Raw genomic sequence first — 16,516 nt, forward strand, 5'->3', positions numbered from 1 at the left:
TGAACTTTGATATCACATCATCTAAGTTTATGTTTCTTGCATCATCAAGTATTTCCCCAATGTTGCCATCTCACATTCACTTTCAACCAATAAATGATCCTGCATAGCTTATGAAGTATTTATAGGCTGAGATTGATTAACATTTTCTATACAAGCTCCAAAAGCAGATGCCCCATCAAAATGCTGACTCTCTGTAAATTTGTTGTAAAAAGTAAAGACAAAAGCACATTTGTGATTTACTCCACAAACATTCAGTAAATTTGATTCTGAATATGAAGAGGAATGTTTGAAGCACTACATGTTTCAATATCATGCCCAAGAATTTTAGCAAAATGTGTTAACCATCATACATTTTTCCATAATAATTACATTTCCAATGCCCAAGTCTTTTGCCAGAAGCATAAGGAGTGAGCTTGGCAATATAGGACTATGCCTAATCAAGCACCATTGTTCAATTGTGCCAGAATTGCTCTATGAAATCACTAGAATCGTAATTTCTATTTTAGGGCAAAAATTACAGTTCATGTGAAGCCTCAGTGAGCTGCTCCATACTCAATCTAAAGTGGGGCCGACCAACTGGAGAGTGTCACCTTGGAGAGCTTGGTACGCACGCAGCTCCTATAGCCCTCTGTAAGGAACCAACTCTCTGAGGTGTCATAGGCTAAAGGATCCCCAAAAGCATAACCGAAATAACAAAGAGTTTATCGGATGGAACCGAGTCTGAGATCGAGTCCAAGACCGACTCTGAGACCAAGTTCGAGATAGAGTCCGGGATCAAGTCTGAGGCTGACTCGGAGACCGAGTTCGAGGCCGAGCTTGAGACTGAGTTCGAGACAGAGTTCGAGATCGGGTCCGAGACTGAGTCCGAGGTCGAGTCCGAAGTTGAGTCTGAGATCAGGTCCGAGATCAAGTCCGAGATCGAGTCCGAGACCGAGTTCAAAGTTAGGTCCGAGATCAAGTCCAAAATCGAGTCCGAGACCGAGTCCGAGTACTAATATAGGTTAAGGGGTGAAAGCCCAAAGCGTGCGTCTCCCAGGGAGGGGGGCTGCAAGGGGTTCCAAAAATATAGTAGGGATAGTGAGGTCCAGGAACCAGTCTTGAAGGAACTCTCTAGTGGTGCTTCTAAACTGACTTGAGGTTGAGACTAGGGCCAAGGGGCCTTGGGTAGGAGTGAGCATGGACTCGGGTGGTGCCGGAGGGGCCACCCAAGTGTTCAAGAGCAACTCCCACTTCTGAAAGGAAAACCAACCACTTGAGTACCTTGTGGCTCATTGGTCCTCGCCCTTCCTAGGGGCTTGGGCCTTCCCTTCGGGATGGAGGGGGGGGGGTAGAGGTACCCATATTGGTCTGTTATGCCACGGTGTTTCGCCCCGGTGTCCTGAAGCAAGTGTTGCACCTAAGGCTTGGGATTTAGAGGGTTCTATAATCAAATCTTGTTGTAAGGGATATTAGGAACCTGGAGGCTTGTGTGCTTGGCTGCTTGTGCTTGCGGGGAGTGTAGCTGAAAGTCCAATTTAACCCGGGGAGGGGGATTGGGAGAGATTTGGGAATCCGTGGATGGATGGCTAATGCTCCGTTGCTCGTGTAATGAGTAATTGAAACCAAGTAGGACCAAGTAGGAGTTGGTACAATAGACGGGAACCTTGGTGAGGGAACTTAGCAAAAACCAAGGCAGTGTTGGTCAGATAGATGAGGTAAGTTGGCAAATTGAAAAGGAAAAATTTGAGGCTTACAATTTGGTATCGAAACCTTTTCCTCAGTTCTAGCGAAGGATAGAAGCGGATTGCTGGGAGATGGCAAAGGCAGAGTAGAAACGAACTAAGGCGGAGATAGAACCTCCTCTAGAGCTGGAGCCTCCGGTCGAACAAGAGGTTATGGATGAGGAATCCTTGCATGAGGAGAACTCTAGTGAGGAAACTTCCAAACAGAAGTCTGGTGGTGAGGTTCGGTCGTCCAAGGCTCGATTGAACATTCTAGAAGGACAATTGGCACAAACCAGTGCCTTGTTGGAGACTCTCGTATGCAAGCTAAAGTGTGATGAGAAGCAGAAGAAAAGGCAAAAGACTGCGGAGGCTGGTAGCACAAAAGGTGTAGACCCTTTGGCAGGGATTGAGGCAAAACCAAACAAGGTCGAACAGACCGAAGTGAAATCAGTCCCTCAGGCAGTTCCCAAGTACAAACCAAAGCCCCCACCAATTTTCAAGGGAGTGAATGACTATAAGGTGGTGGAGGATTGGTTTTACAATATGGAGGACTATTTCCGAGTGTTTCGGTTACCGAGCTCGGAGAAGTTCCCATGTGTAAAACCATACTTAACAAATAATGCCAAGTCTTGGTGGAGAACGACAGAGGCCAACAAAAGATCGGTGGCCACTTGGGAAATGATGAAGGTGAGGATTCATGTGACTTACGTTCTTCCAAATCCTACTTTGCATCTAAAAGATGAGCTGAGTAGGTTGAAGCAAACCAGAACCATTCAGGAGTATGTGAATTGGTTTATGGCAAAGAGGATACTTGTTACGGATATAGGGGATATGGATACGTTCCATGCCTTCATATCAGACTTGCAAACCTAGGCTCGCAGTGAGGTGATACGTTGGAACCCAACCAACTACAAGGAAGCGTTGGATGCAACCGTCAAGGTGTATTTCATCAATAACCTGTGAAAGGGGAACACGATGGGGTCGGGGTCCACGTTTAGCAAAGGGGCCAAACCAAGGGGAACATATAGCAAAGGGAAATTCAAGAAGAGTTTCTCTAAGAATGAGTCCTCAGGGTTCCAAAAAGGCAAATCCGGTGGTCAGCGAGCAAGTACGTGGGGGAGTTAAGCAAAAAGAGATAAACCCATGGATAAAAAGGTCCAGTCAGTTAGCAGTGTGGGAAACAACATATACTACAACTGCGGTGAAGCAGGACACTTTTTGAGGGAATGTCTCTACTCGAAGAAGGCCAGAGCCAATATGGCCATTAAGTCGGGTGAAATCCAAATTGAGGTATGTGATCCAGTCCCTAGCTCAAAGTTACTCATTACACGAGCAACTTTGGTAGAGAGTCGTTCACGACATCTACTATCCCTCTGAGGGAAGCTCGGAGGTAGCTTTGTTAAGATCCTTATTGACACGAGTGCTTCGGATAATTTTGTGGCTACAGACATAGTCTGGCAAGCCGGACTAACAGTGCAGCGGTTGGGCGAACCAAGGACTATAGAGTTTGTTCAAGGTAGCCAAAGCACCGATGAGGTACTTCAACAAGCAAGAGTCGAAGTAGGGACATGGAAAGTAGACATGGATTTCACCATGTTGAACATGGCGGGATTTAACGTGATCTTCGGGATGGATTGGTTCAATCGATTCATGGTAGCCCTACATGGATAAAGTAGGAACCTTGTGGTATTAGCGAATGCCCAAGGAAGAAGATCCAGGGTGGAGGCTCAGGATCTAAAGGTAGAGCAATGCAAGGTCAAAGATTCTTGCCTAAACCTGGTGTTCACGAGAGGACAAATCATTAAAGGAACCAAGGTAGCATTTTTGTGCTTACTCTCAATGAAGAGTGACAAAAAGACGGGAACAGAAGAAATACCTTTAATGATCCAGCGGGTGTTAAACCAATTCCAGGATACCATGCCGGAGGAGCTACCGGCGGGGTTGCCCCCTGCACGACCGATAGAACATAAGATTGAGCTAGTCGAGGGTGTTGAGGTGGTGGTTCGTCCCATCGTTTGAACAAAAAAGAACTCGAGGAGCTCAAGCGCCAACTAAAGGAGTTGGTGGACAAAAGGTATGTTAGGTTGAGCAAGTCGCTATATGGGGCATCGATGTTATTTGTGAAAAAGAAAGATAGATCTATGCGTATGCGCATAGACTACTGGTTGCTCAACAAGTATACAAAGAAGAACAAGTACCCTTTGCCAAGGATTGAGGACCTATTCGATAAGTTGGGAAAGGCAAAATACTTCTCGAGGATTGACCTAAGGTCAGGATACTTCCAGATCAGGGTAGCAGAGGAAGATGTCGAGAAGACAACCTGTCAAACAAGGTAAGGAAGATTTGAGTTTTTGGTGATGCCTTTTGGGCTATGCAATGCGCCGGCAACATTTTTGGCATTGATGAACCACATCTTTGTACCTTATCTGGATTATTTTGTGGTTGTCTATATTGACGACATCTTAATCTATAGCGAAACGCTAGAGGAGCATGCTAAACACTTAACGAAGGTGTTTGAGAAACTAAGGGAACACCAACTGTATGCTAAAGAGAGCAAATGTGACTTTGCTCAACAAGAGGTAAAGTTTCTCGGGCAAGGACGGGCTCAAAGTGAACCCTGAAAAGGTCCAAGCGATTCAGGATTGGGAGCGACCATCAAATGTACATGAGTTAAGGGCATTCTTGGGACTATGCAACTACTATCGAAAGTTTATCAAACACTATTTCAGAGTAGCCCTACTTTTAACGGACCAAACAGGAAAAGGGAAGATGGTATGGACAGCGGAATGCGAGGTGGCATTTGTCCACCTCAAAGAGAAGTTGAAGAAGGCTCCCATGTTGGCGTTACCAGACTTTGGTAAGGACTTTGAGATAGAAATAGATACTTCAGACTTTGCGTTGGGCGCAGTTTTGAAGCAAGACAATCATCCAGTGGTGTTCTTTTCGAAGAAGTTGGACAAGGCTTAACGGAAGTAGCCTACCCACAAGAAGGAATTGTTTGCAGTGGTCAAGGCACTCAAGGAGTGGCGACACTACCTTGGGAGACACTTCAAGGTTTACACAGACAATGTGGCAACGAAACACTTCTTGTCACAGCCCGACATGAGAGGGAAACAAGGTCGGTAGGCTAATGCTTTGGTTGAGTTTGATTGCGAGATTTTGTACAAGCCTGAGAAGAGCAACATCGTGGCAGATGCGCTAAGTCGAAAAGCGAGCTTGAAGTTGGCGATATCCAGCCTGACAGCAACCTTTTGGGATGATGTGCGGACAACATATGAGAACGATGGTCTAGCACAAGAAGATTGCTGAGGAATCTGGAGGCACGGGAAACTCACCAGAGAGGTGAGCTGCCAATAGAAGAGAAAACGGGCTATGTAGAACACAATGGACTCATTTATTACAAGTAAACGAGGGTGTATGTTCCAAAAGGGGAACTAAGGAAGGTAACCTTAGAAGAGTGTCATAACGAACCTCTTGCGAGACACGGTAGAGTGCCTAAGACAATGGGCTTACTCAAGAGGAAGTACCACTAGCCAGATATGGCTAAAGACGTCCAAGACTATGTAAAGACATACCCAACATGTTAGTAGGTCAAAGCCGTGACTAAGCCTAGTGGGGGCTTGTTACAAAGCATCCCAATTCCAGATCTTCCGTGGAAATGTCTTACGATGGACTTCATCACAGGGCTCCCCCCAAGCGAGGGGTTCGATGTGATATTCGTGGTTGTAGTGCACCTGAATTTGGAGCCGAACTCCAAGCCCGTTGCGCTATGAAATGAGGGTCCAGTACAATCCCACGAGCACCAACTCCCCGTATCCAGCACCTGCACTCAAAATGGTGTCAGACGGAGTCTGGCACGATTTTGGCATATCGGTGGCCTAACGCGAGAAGGAGGGTACTCCACCGACTAGAGCAACGGAGCCAAACTAATGTCTCAGATGGTCGGACATGCATTCCAACCACTATCCCTACTATACATTTGGAACCCCCCATAACCCCCCTGTAAGCTCCTGAGTTTGGACTTCCCGGGAGGTCACCCAGCCCAGTACTATTCAAACCCAAGGACGCTTAACCCCAAATATCCCAAGACCCTTAACCGATTGGAAAAGGGGGTGCACTCTTATTCATGGGCCCTTTCCCTCTATATTTGAACCCCATGGACCGTCTCTCAAGTCGTTCCCTTTGGTTGCTTACAATCCACCACGCTTCCCTGCAAGTTCACGCCTCGTGAACGGAAGCTGAGAGCCGCAACTCTCTCGAGAGCCTCGCTCTCTTGACACCCTACCCCTCGGGTCGAGCCCAGCGGGAGCAAACTGGACCAGCCAGATATCAATCAACATGTGGTGCGATTCCCCTAGCCAACCAACAGAGTCGGACCTGAGACCGCTCCGATACCAAATGTAAGCTCCTGAGTTTGGACTTCCCAGAGTCGGACCTGAGACCGCTCCCATGTGGTGCGATTCCCCTAGCCAACCAACAGAGTCGGACCTGAGACCGCTCCGATACCAAATGTAAGCTCCTGAGTTTGGACTTCCCAGGAGGTCACCCAGCCTAGTACTATTCAAACCCAAGGACGCTTAACCCCAAATATCCCAAGACCCTTAACCGATTGGAAAAGGGGATGCACTCTTATTCATGGGCCCTTTCCCTCTATATTTGAACCCCATGGACCGTCTCTCAAGTCGTTCCCTTTAGTTGCTTACACCCCCCCCCCCCCCCCCTTGAGGAACACACGCTTTGGGCTTTCACCCCAAGCCTCCCTTAGTACCAGGAGTTAGTCTCTAGGACAAGCTCGAAACTTACTAAATATGGAATGTCCTTAGATTGCGAATTTGGACACGGGATGAACACCATTGTGTTCAGGCCGATCTCTACATTCCGTAGATATACCAAATGAGCTGATCTAGACACTTTCTATAAATAGCATTTGGGACCGAAATGAGACCAACACAAAGGGCGTGATAGCGAGGGTGTTTGGCAGACACGGTAAGCTATCATCCAGCGATATTGAAGGACTAGTCTCAATATGCGAGGGTTCTTGTCACTAGCAAGTGCAAGACAAAACGAGACGGGAACTCCTTACCGGGCTAAGTATGCTTAGCTAATAACACGTAGGAATTCTGTCCTTATGCTCGTCCGGTCTAAGTACACTCGAAATGCCCAGTTAACTCCACTAGCACAAGAGGGGCTACTAAAGGGATCCAACTGTACCAATCTCCTGCCATCATGGCAGTAAGGAAAGAGTGTCCATAAGGACCTATCGACAAGTATCTTTCGATACCCGAAGTCACATTCGCGACAGTGGTGGTGGACCGATTTTCGAAAATGGCACATTTCATACCCATCACAACGGAAATGGATACGGAAAGTGTGGCGAAACTGTTCTTCAAACAAGTGGTTCGAGTGTGGGGAAGGCCAAAAGAGATTATCTCAGATCGAGATAAGATCTTCACCAGTAGGTTCTGGTAAACTCTCCTAGAATAATATCGCACCAAGTTGAAATTCAACACAGCCTATCACCCACAGACAGGTATTGGGTATTAAGTCAAGTTTGATGGCACTAACACTTCTTGATAGATGGACAAACAGAAAGGGTGAATAGGTAGCTGGAGGATTATTTGCGATGCTATGTCTCGAAAGACCAGACTGATTGGGTAAGTCATCTGGGACTTGTGGAAATGTGTTATAATAACTCACCACATTCGAGTATCGGGGTGAGTCCATGGGAAGTCATCAATGGGTGAGCTATTAAAGGTTCTGTGGAACTCGGCGTGGCTGAGTATCATGGAGAGTTACTTGCAGTGGAGGCATTCATGGCGGAAAGACTCAACATTTGGAATCTAGTGAGGGACTCCTTGGAACGGGCTCAACAAAAGCAAACCAAGTACGCGAACCAGAAGCACTGGGATGTAGAGTTCCAAGCTGGGGAGAGGGTGTGGCTGAACACCAAGAACCTCAAGCTACCAAGTGGGATCAGCCGGAAGTTGACCCAAAGGTAAAAATGCATATATTTCTGTAAATGAATCGATCTTGAGTTCCTTAAGCAGATCCGTGGGGCATTATGAGATTGAGGCACAAATCGGTAAAGTGGCTTAGAGAGATGGGGAAGATGCACCTAGTGTTCCACATGAACTTACTTAAGCCGTATTTTGAGGATCTGCTTCGCAAGGACCAAGTAAGACCTTTACCTGAGGTTATCTAAGGGGAAGAGGAATACAAAGTCAAGGCCATCCTCAATGCGCGCAAGAGCAAGCGACAAAGACGCGAGGTGAGAGAGTTCCATGTGAAGTGGAAAGGATTTCCACATTGCGAAGCAACATGGGAACCGAAAGAGAACCTAGCGAACGCACAAGATTTAGTGGAGGAATTTCTGCAAGGTAGAACTCTATGTACTTATGCAAAGTTCATTTAAAGTATCAATTTGTGAAGTTGCAATGGCATATGTTGTGACCCGAAGGCGTGCCGAAGGTAAGCTAATTAGCATGGGTTAGCTAGGTCGACCAAGCATAAAGAATTATGCCTAACTCCCCATGGGGATGTCAAATCCGTATACATATTCTACGGAAGTTGGGTTTGAGTCCCAACCCCCTAGTAAAGCAAGGCTGGGTTTAAGTCCCAACCCCATACTAGGGCGTGGTGGGGTGAGGGGTATAGGGACATCTATATTCTGTTGTCATGGGCTCTTGGCCGGGGAGGCTAACTTAGGCACACCGCTAAGTGGGGGGATGCCTCCGGAGACATGGTCAACAAATCGTAGGATAAAAAGAGACGTTTGATGAGGGCACCGAACTTCTTCTATGGGTGGTGGAGTTGTAAAGAACCAACTCCCCAAGGTGTCGTAGGCTAAAGGATCCCCGAAAGCATGACCGAAATGACAAAAAGTTCATCGGACGGGACCGAGTCTGAGATCGAGTCCAAGACTGACTCTGAGACCGAGTTCGAGATAGAGTCTAGAATTGAGTCTGAGGCCAACTCGAAGACCAAGTTCAAGGCCGAGTTTGAGACCGAGTTCAAGACAGAGTCCGAGATCCAAGATCGGGTCCGAGACCGAGTCCGAGGTCGAGTCCGAAGTTGAGTTCGAGATCGGGTCCGAGATCGGGTCCGAGATCGAGTCGAAAGTTAAGTTCGAGATCAAGTCCAAAATCGAGTCCGGGTGGGATTCTCGCAGCTCGGGGAGCTCCGCAAGGCGGAGCGTCTCTTTCGATCCATCCCGGAGAGGAATGTGGTTTCTTGGAACACGATGATCGCCACTTTATTTTTGGAACCCCTTGCAGCCCCCCTCCCTGGGAGACGCACGCTTTGGGCTTTCACCCCTTAACCTATATTAGTACTCGGACTCGGTCTTAGTAGGGATAGTGAGGTCTAGGAACCAGTCTTGAAGGAATTCTCTAGTGGTGCTTCCAAACTGACTTGAGATTGAGACAGAGGCCAAGGGGCATTGGGTGGGAGTGAGCATGGACTCGAGTGGTGCCGGAGGGGCCACCTAAGGAAGTGTTCAAGAGCAACTCCCACTCCCGAAAGGGAAACCAATTGCGATGCTCCTGGCTCGTGTGGAATGGTGCCCCACTTGAGTACCTTATGGCTTATTGGCATTCCTTTCGGGATGGAAGTGGGGGGGTAGAGGTACTTATACCGGGCTGTTAGGCCACAATGTTTTGCCCTAGTGTCCTGAAACAAGTTGTAAGCTCCTGAGTTTGGACTTCCCGGGAGGTCACCCAGCCCAGTACTATTCAAACCTAAGGACGCTTAACCCCAAGTATCCCAAGACCCTTAACTGATTGGAAAAGGGGGTGCACTCTTGTTCATGGGCCCTTTCCCTCTATATTTGAACCCTAACGGATCGTCTCTCAAGTCATTCCCTTTGGTTGCTTACAATCCACCACGCTTCCCTGCAAGTTCACGCCCTCGTGAACGGAAGCTGAGAGCCGCAGCTCTCCCGAGAGCCCCGCTCTCTTGACACGCTACCCCTCGGGTCGAACCCAATGGGAGCAAACTGGACCAGCCAGATGTCAATCAACGTGTGGTGTGATTCCCTTAGCCAACCAATAGAGTCGGACCCGAGACCCCTCTAATACCAAATGTAAGCTCCTGAGTTTGGACTTCCCGGGAGGTCACCCAGCCCAGTACTATTCAAACCCAAGGACGCTTAACCCCAAGTATCCTAAGACCCTTAACCGATTGGAAAAGGGGGTGCACTCTTGTTCATGGGCCCTTTCCCTTTATATTTGAACCCTAACGGATCGTCTCTCAAGTCGTTCCCTTTGGTTGCTTACACAAGTGTTGCACCTAAGGCTTGGGATTTAGAGGGTCCCATGATCAAGTCTTGTTGTACCAAGGGATATTAGGAATCTGGAGGCTTGGTGTGCTTGGCTGCTTGTGCTTGCGGGGAGTGTAGCTGAACCTTAAATCCAATCTAACCCGGGGAGGGGGATTGGGAGAGATTTGGGAATCCATAGATGGATGGCTAACGCTTTGTTGCTTGTGCAATGAGTAGTTGAAACCAAGTAGGACCAAGTAGGAGCTGGTATAATAAACAGGAACCTTGGCAAAGGAACTTAGCAAAAACCAAGGCAGTGTTGGTCGAATAGACGAGGTAAATGTGAGACACAAAATCCCTAAGCCCCAAAGTGGAGCTGGAACGGTGCCATGTGGTGGTGGCCGAAGCGAAAACCAAACAAGCGTAACACGTTTGGACCAAAAAGCTCCAACTTGAAAAGGTCGAAAGTGGGAGTGGAATTCCTAACGAAGTGCTCGAGGAGCGAGCACGAAGTGAGCAATAAGCGAGGCTCCAAAAAGGGACCCAAAAGGACCAACACATGACACAAGGAAGTGTCCAAAATGGACCCGAGTTGGGGTCTGAAGTGGAGTCCGAGATGGAGTCCAAGGTGGAGTTCGAGATGGAGTCCGAGATGGAGTCCGAAATGGACCCGAGATGGAGTCCGAGATGGAGTCTGAGATGGACTCGAGATGGAGTCCGAGATGGAGTCCGAGATGGAGTCTAAGATGGACCCGAGATGGAGTCCGAGATGGACCCGAGATGGACCCGAGATGGAGTCCGAGATGGAACCGAGACCGAGGCAGAGACCGAGACCGAGTCCGAGTCCGAAACCGGGACCGAGACCGAGTCCGAGTCCAAGTTCGAGCCCAAGTCCGAGTCCGAATACTAATACAGGCAATTGGGTGAAAGCCCAAAGCGATCGTCCCCCAGGGGGCGGGGGGGGGTTGCGGGGGGTTCCAAAAGTATAGTAGGGAGAGTGTGGGGGTTGGAGCCCAGTGGAGCCAGTTTGGCCAAGAAAGGCTAGTTTGGCCCAGGAAAGGCCATACCCAGTGTTGGGTGATGAACTGACCATTGGGAAGTCCAAGACTAGAATGAATATGGACTGACAAGCAGGGTAGCTTAGTGAAGTGTTCAAGAGCCGGCTCTAGTTTCCCCGGGAGATCGACTGGCTGATACTCCCAGTCCAAGTGTGGGTGGCACTACCTACTTGGATACCAAGCGTGGCTCAATGGAACCTTGCTCTAAGCCCATGGCTAGAGCATCCAAAGGCGGAAGGCAGGGAGAGTACCCATGAGGCCTGTGTAGGGCCACGGTGTTCCGGAATGTTGTCCCAAAGGCCTAGACTGTGGAGAGGAAGAGGAGTAGTCCTCTGGTGTAGTGACCAAGGATACAGTCGAGTGGTGAGGAAGTCCCAGAGGACCGTGGGACTTAGTGGTCAGGCCTGTGGGCCTTGATCCAATGGCAGTGTTGGCAAACATGGCCATGGGCAGAAAGCGACTTAGTGAAGACCGGAAAAGGGATATTGGGGAAGGTTATTCCTCTTGTTTGTGGGCATCCTAAGGATGCTAAGGAGTGGATCTGGAATGATCACTCATGGACGGATGGCCCAATCTTTGAGAGACAGGATGATGGTGTAGGTGGTGTCAGACCATCGGTGGGACCAAGTGAATGGGCATGGCCTTAGCGTAACGGGCTGATGTGTTGGTGGTACTTTGGGGTGTCGATCATGGGACCGGACACGTGGAGCACTGGGACCAAGTGCAAAGGTTGAGTGGCATGGATGCCATTCTCGAGGCTAGCAAGCCCCAAGTCCTGAGTGGGACTTATGGAGGTTATGAATGAGACTCCTCCAAGTGGTCGGAGGTGTGGTTAAGTGACTAAAGTAGAGAGGAAAAATTTAGTCACTTACAACTTGGTATCGGAACTATTCCTTAGTCCAACTCTTATTAGTGGCCAAGTATATCACCGCTTGTATTGGAATCGGAAGGTCCTAGATATGGACCTATCCTTGAGGAGTAGCATGTCAAAAGGACATGGCTCTCCACTCAAGTTCATGCATGAACTTGTGCACGGTATGGTGGATGGAAAAGGGCCAGTAAGGGAACGACTTTGGGATCTTGGGAACAGTATAAGGGTTTCCTCAGAAAGCTGAGGATGTGATCCAAATGAGCATTTGACGCAGCAAACGAGCTAATGTAGTTGTGGTAAACAACTATAGTTGGGATCACAGGAAAGATGCAGACTCCAAAACAATAAAGGAGTCACAAGATTACCCTTATATGGTTGAGGCTGGTACTCATAAATTTGAGACCGGAATTGTTGACCGTGGGAGGTCAAATACAGAAGAGGACACCAGTCCTTGAAATGGTAGCCGGGGCTACCTCTAATAAATGTTGGAACAACCCAAGGAGTTGGGGGTGTACTTAAAGATGAGTTGCTATTCTCATCACATGGACAAGTAGTCCTAAGGGGCAAAGGTTAGCCCCAAGAAAATCATCAAGTGTCAGAGTAACACTTGCAAAAATTGTCCTTGTGAGTAGGACATGAATACAAGGAGTTGTATTCCAGTGAGTTGGCACCTCTAAGACTGAGACCTCGCAGATTGTTGGATTAGCAAAGTCCAAAATGCTGGATGACTCAAGCAGAGTCAGGGAATGGTCCTAAAGGATTGGTTGGAGCATTTGGATAAGGTGTATGGTGCCCCATGAGGTATGGGGAGGATCATAAGATCCAAGTATGAGAACAGTAAGTATCTCATTGATGGCAGAATGTGCCATACTAAAGTTGTGGGAAAGATGTTCCCAGAAGAAAGCAACTTTGGCCCAGAGTTGGGTGCAAACATTATGGTGCGATGCTAACGGATAGTTAGCATGAGGAACAACTATATTGATCTTGGCAAAGACCTAGACACTAATAAGTAGTGTCATAAGGGTAGGCTCATAGGGCCGATGGTGTGGAGACACTAAATGTGCCAAGGTGTGATACCTTGAGGTTATGATGGTAGGTTCATAAGAACCCCTTGCCAAGGGAATCCTAACGGAAGCGGGAATGGCATGGCCTAAGCTGGAAGGCATGCGGTTGGAGTGTGGTGACCCAGATAATGATGGAGGTGTGGAAGCACCAAACAATGAGTCGTAGGACTTGACAACTATGGGGCAACTAAGCAAGAGGTGCAAGATAATTGGTTAAATGGGTAGAAGGTAGCTACTCAAGACTTCTTAATGGCATAAGGAAATTACATGTACCCTTACGGGGGATAAATTGCTTATGTTGCGATATAGCAAATCAATATCATAAACAGGAATGCTCATTGTCAGGAGGCCATCATTGGGACACCCAAGCACTCTAGAACACCAGGAGGTGGTGTTTCGTGTCGCAAGGGCAATAAATAAGGCCCAAGGGACTAAGTCCCTAGCGAATGATGGATAGTAGGTGCTATCCAAATGTCCAAGGTTGTGGAGATAGAAGAAGACTGTCTACCCGAATTGGACAAAGCCAAAAATGGAATTTTGGCAAGGCTAGTGATGGGTATGTAAAGGCCCATAAGCAGCAACGTTAATCCCGATGTGTGGGATTATAAAGTGAGCATGCCCAAGATTGAGGAACCACTCCCTAGGCTATCAGGTAGGTTCATCCCTAAGAATACTTGTTAAGGCATAGTAAAATGTGCAAAGCTATCCTCCTAGTCTGGAGGAGAATAACCAAAGGAAACATATGGGGCCAAAAGGCAAGTAGTATTGGGATGGAACTAAACCATAGAAATCGAAAGGCATATCCAATGGTGGTTATGCAAGTTGGGAGTGGAGAATCAAGAGGGTGCTCGAGGATGTTGTTACTTGCAACCATATGGAAAGTCTAAAATATGGAATTGTCCATGTTAGACTATATGGCAACTATAAAGCTTGCGAAAAGGGAGGCCTTAGCAAGCTAAGGGACAGAGTTCCTTCAAGGTTCCCAAAGACGATTCTAGGTAGTTTAGTACCTAGGAAGGCCAAGTGTAAATGGTTCATAAAACGCGCGAAATCAGAGTGGCGCAGCAGAAGCGTGGTCTTGAAGCTTGCCATGAGGCAAGGCTCTCAAGGTTAGGGAAGTAGTTCCCGAGTGTTCAAAAAGAGGGCTTTGAACGAAAGTTGATAGTCAAGGACTTTCACGCTTATGCATGAACCATGTTACGATAGCCGGATGACTTGCCAAGCGAGATTAGCAAGTCGGGGGAACAAATACCCTAGTTGAAAGTGATAACTTCAAAAAGGGTGGGCCATGGGGCCAAGCATGGAGGAGTCCATGCATGATCACAGACTTGTCAAGTGAGAGGACTTGGCAGTGTGGAGGAACTAGGTTCCTAAGCTATGATCTGTAGCACGCTTTAAGTATAAGTTGGTGCACTGGCGTGATGAGTCACGCTAGGCATCCTGGGTAATGCCATCCGTAGATGCATATACGGAGGTTGGGTTCGAGTCCCGACCCTCTAATGCTGGGGTTCGAGTCCCAAATCACTAGGGCGTAGTGATGGTTTGGAATATGAGGACACTCATATTTCGGTGGTCATGGACTCTCAGTGAGGAGACTGGCTTGGGCACACCGCCAAGCGGGGGATGCTCCGGAGTCGTGATACACAGTTAAATTGCTTAGTGTGGCTTGGCATATCTAACTTGAACACTTTGGTGCGAGTGGCACCAAGGACGTGGTGAATGAGATGGGGACACCCAGTCTCAGTTGCTATGGACCCTTGGCCGGAAGGGCTAGCTTGAGCACACCGCCAAGTGTGGGGGATGCCCCCGGGGTCATGGTCAACAAGTTAAAGGTTTGGGAGACCTAGTACCTATTGGCAAACCTGTTAAGGTATTAAGATTAGATCACTAGGTGATCGTATGGCTAAACAAGGACGAAATCCTTTTGAGGTTAAGGAACAAGGTTCCTAGGTCAAAACGTTGATTTAAACTATTGATAATGGTGTGGCTTGGTCAAGAAGGACACCTAAGGGAATTGAACTACGACGATACAATGATATTATGAGTTCAAAAAAGTAGTCTCTAGAAAGGACCTATGGGAGGGTCACAATGTTGGGCCGTGGAAGGGGCCCATAGCAGAAGTTGCTACCCTTTGGACTTGGCAAAGTGGAATTTTGCCATGGAACCAAAAGAATACCTCAAGGAGGGAGGTAGTGATCCTTTGTTGCTTGATGCAACAATCAATGGATAGGAGCAAAAGACTAGTGGCCAAGTTTGGGCCATGGAATTTAATGGGAGGAATCCAAATGGCAAAGTTAGCCAAGGAACACTAATGTGTTTGATACTAACGGATTGCGGGAAAGGAAGTGGACTTCCAAGGTTAGATTCCTAAGTGCTCCAATTTAGCAAAGTAAAAGCTTCAAGTGAGGAGCAGCAAAGTAGCCAAAGGATAGGGCTGTGGACAGCCCTGACACAAATGATAATAATTGGAACATAGTGCCAAGGGTGGCACAAAATAAAAAAGAGGATGATGGTGCCCTCAAGTAGAGAACTTCCTAGGATAGGGAAGTGGACTTGCACAATATGTGCAATGCAAAGTGTCAGAGACACCTAGGAAATTGACTTCAAGAAGTCAAAAGTAAACGTTCCAAAGTGCAAAGGTTATGTCGATAGAATCTGAGACTACTCGAGAATGAGTAGTGGAATTGAGTTAGAGAAGGTGTCTCTAACAAGTTTAGCGAGAACTGAACCAATAAAAGGGAGCAAACCACCCCAGGTGGCCGAATGAGTCTCTATGTTGGAGAGACTATGCCCCTTAGAGGATAGACAAGGCATGGTGAGCCTTTGGTGTCAAACCATAGACAAATATTGGCTGGGTGCCAAGGATGGAACTGGTAATACATGCGGGTGTTACTTTATAAGAGGGTTTACCATTCGATGAGGACATCGAACTTCGTCTATGGGTGGTGGAGTTGTGAGACACAAAATCCCTAAGCCCCAAAGTGGAGCTGGAAGGGTGCCATGTGGTGGTGGCTGAAGCGAAAACCAAACGAGCGTAACACGTTTGGACCAAAAAACTCCGACTTGAAAAGGTCGAGAGTGGGAGTGGAATTCCTAACGAAGTGCTCGAGGAACGAGCACGAAGTGAGCAATAAGCGAGGCTCCAAAAAAGGACCCAAAAGGACCAACACATGACACGAGGAAGTGTCCAAAATGGACCCGAGTTGGGGTCTGAAGTGGAGTCCGAGATGGAGTCCAAGGTGGAGTCCGAGATGGAGTCCGAGATGGACCCGAGATGGAGTCCGAGATGGACCCAAGATGGAGTCCGAGATGGACCCGAGATGGACCCGAGATGGAGTCCGAGATGGAGTCCAAGATGAAGTCCGAGATGGACCCGAGATGGAGTCTGAGATGGACCCGAGATGGAGTTTGAGATGAACCCGAGATGGACCTGAGATGGAGTCCGAGATGGAGTCCAAGATGGACCCGAGATGGAGTCCAAGATGGAGTCCGAGATGGAACCGAGACCGAGGCCAAGACCGAGACCGAGATCGAGTCCGAGTCCGAAATCGGGACCGAGACCG

Source organism: Selaginella moellendorffii, unplaced genomic scaffold (genome assembly GCF_000143415.4).
Source record: "Selaginella moellendorffii unplaced genomic scaffold, v1.0 SELMOscaffold_69, whole genome shotgun sequence".
NCBI lineage: Eukaryota > Viridiplantae > Streptophyta > Lycopodiopsida > Selaginellales > Selaginellaceae > Selaginella > Selaginella moellendorffii.